The sequence below is a fragment of the Procambarus clarkii genome, chromosome 79 (genome assembly GCF_040958095.1).
Source record: "Procambarus clarkii isolate CNS0578487 chromosome 79, FALCON_Pclarkii_2.0, whole genome shotgun sequence".
Classification (NCBI taxonomy): Eukaryota; Metazoa; Arthropoda; class Malacostraca; order Decapoda; family Cambaridae; genus Procambarus; species Procambarus clarkii.
In genome coordinates, this window is record NC_091228.1 from 21752646 (window position 1) to 21755823 (window position 3178).

The window sequence follows — 3178 nt, forward strand, 5'->3', positions numbered from 1 at the left end:
CCCATCTGGACCAACAGCCTTTCTAACATCCAGATCCAACAGGTGTCTCTTGACCTCCTCTCTCGTAATTTCGAACTCCTCCAAGGCCGCCTGGTTTACCTCCCTTTCTCCTAGCACAGTGACCTCACCCTGTTCTATTGTGAAGACCTCCTGGAACCTCTTGTTGAGTTCCTCACACACCTCTCTGTCATTCTCTGTATACCTGTCCTCGCCTGTTCTAAGTTTCAATACCTGTTCTTTCACTGTTGTTTTCCTTCTGATGTGACTGTGGAGTAGCTTTGGTTCGGTCTTGGCTTTGTTTGCTATATCATTTTCAAAATTTTTCTCTGCTTCTCTTCTCACCCTGACGTACTCATTCCTAGTTCTCTGGTATCTCTCTCTGCTTTCTGGTGTTCTGTTATTCCGGAAGTTCCTCCACGCCTTTTTGTTCAGTTTCTTCGCTTCCATACATGCCCTATTATACCATGGATTCTTCTGTTGCTTCTCGGATTTTTCCCTTTGGGCCGGGATGAACCTGTTTACTGCCTCCTGACACTTTTGGGTAACATAGTCCATCATACCCTGTACAGACTTGTCTCTGAGGTCTGTGTCCCAAGGTATTTCACTTAGGAAACTTCTCATCTGTTCATAATTCCCCTTTCGGTATGCCAGCCTTTTGATTCCTAGTTCTTTTTGGGGGGAGATAAGTCCTAGCTCAACCAGGTACTCAAAGTTCAATACACTGTGGTCACTCATTCCCAAGGGCGCTTCCATCTTAACTTCCCTTATATTCCATTCATTTAGGGTAAATATCAAATCAAGCATTGCTGGTTCATCTTCTCCTCTCATTCTTGTTGGTTCTTTGGTGTGCTGGCTTAGAAAGTTATGTGTGTGTGTGAGAGTGGTGGGGCAGCAGGTGGTGTGTGTGTGAGAGTGGTGGGGCAGTAGGTGGTGTGTGTGTGAGAGTGGTGGGGCAGCAGGTGGTGTGTGTGTGAGAGTGGTGGGGCAGCAGGTGGTGTGTGTGTGAGTGGTGGGGCAGCAGGTGGTGTGTGTGTGAGAGTGGTGGGGCAGCAGGTGGTGTGTGTGTGAGAGTGGTGGGGCAGCAGGTGGTGTGTGTGTGAGAGTGTGGGGCAGCAGGTGGTGTGTGTGTGAGAGTGATGGGGCAGCAGGTGGTGTGTGTGTGAGAGTGGTGGGGCAGCAGGTGGTGTGTGTGTGTGAGAGTGGTGGGGCAGGAGGTGGTGTGTGTGTGTGTGAGAGTGGTGGGGCAGCAGGTGGTGTGTGTGTGTGTGAGAGTGGTGGGGCAGCAGGTGGTGTGTGAGAGTGGTGGGGCAGCAGGTGGTGTGTGTGTGTGTGAGAGTGGTGGGGCAGCAGGTGGTGTGTGTGAGAGTGGTGGGGCAGCAGGTGGTGTGTGTGAGAGTGGTGGGGCAGCAGGTGGTGTGTGTGAGAGTGGTGGGGCAGCAGGTGGTGTGTGTGAGAGTGGTGGGGCAGCAGGTTGTGTGTGTGTGTACTCACCTAGTTGTGTTTGCGGGGGTTGAGCTCTGGCTCTTTGGTCCCGCCTCTCAACCGTCAATCAACAGGTGTACAGATTCATGAGCCTATCGGGCTCTGTCAAATCTACACTTGAAACTGTGTATGGAGTCAGCCTCCACCACATCACTTCCTAATGCATTCAATTTGTCAACCACTCTGACACTAAAAAAGTTCTTTCTAATATCTCTGTGGCTCATTTGGGCACTCAGTTTCCACCTGTGTCCCCTTGTGCGTGTTTCCCTTGTGTTAAATAGACTGTCTTTATCTACCCTATCAACCCCCTTCAGAATCTTGAATGTGGTGATCATGTCCCCCCTAACTCTTCTGTCTTCCAGCGAAGTGAGGTTTAATTCCCGTAGTCTCTCCTCGTAGCTCATACCTCTCAGCTCGGGTACTAGTCTGGTGGCAAACCTTTGAACCTTTTCCAGTTTAGTCTTATCCTTGACTAGATATGGACTCCATGCTGGGGCTGCATACTCCAGGATTGGCCTGACATATGTGGTATACAAAGTTCTGAATGATTCTTTACACAAGTTTCTGAATGCCGTTCGTATGTTGGCCAGCCTGGCATATGCCGCTGATGTTATCCGCTTGATGTGCTGCAGGAGACAGGTCTGGCGTGATATCAACCCCCAAGTCTTTTTCCTTCTCTGACTCCTGAAGAATTTCCTCTCCCAGATGATACCTTGTATCTGGCCTCCTGCTCCCTACACCTATCTTCATTACATTACATTTGGTTGGGTTAAACTCTAACAACCATTTGTTCGACCATTCCTTCAGCTTGTCTAGGTCTTCTTGAAGCCTCAAACAGTCCTCTTCTGTTTTAATCCTTCTCATAATTTTAGCATCGTCCGCAAACATTGAGAGAAATGAATCGATACCCTCCGGGAGATCATTTACATATATCAGAAACAAGATAGGACCGAGTACAGAGCCCTGTGGGACTCCACTGGTGACTTCACGCCAATCGGAGGTCTCACCCCTCACCGTAACTCTCTGCTTCCTATTGCTTAGATACTCCCTTATCCACTGGAGCACCTTACCAGCTACACCTGCCTGTCTCTCCAGCTTATGTACCAGCCTCTTATGCGGTACTGTGTCAAAGGCTTTCCGACAATCCAAGAAAATGCAGTCCGCCCAGCCCTCTCTTTCTTGCTTAATCTGTGTCACCTGATCGTAGAATTCTATCAAGCCTGTAAGGCAAGATTTACCCTCCCTGAATCCATGTTGGCGATTTGTCACGAAGTCCCTTCTCTCCAGATGTGTTACCAGGTTTTTTCTCACGATCTTCTCCATCACCTTGCATGGTATACAAGTCAAGGACACTGGCCTGTAGTTCAGTGCCTCTTGTCTGTCGCCCTTTTTGTATATTGGGACCACATTCGCCGTCTTCCATATTTCTGGTAGGTCTCCCGTCTCTAGTGACTTACTATACACTATGGAGAGTGGCAGGCAAAGTGCCTCTGCACACTCTTTCAGTACCCATGGTGAGATCCCATCTGGACCAACAGCCTTTCTAACATCCAGATCCAGCAGGTGTCTCTTGACCTCCTCTCTCGTAATTTTGAACTCCTCCAAGGCCGCCTGGTTTACCTCCCTTTCTCCTAGCACAGTGACCTCACCCTGTTCTATTGTGAAGACTTCCTGGAACCTCTTGTTAAGTTCCTCA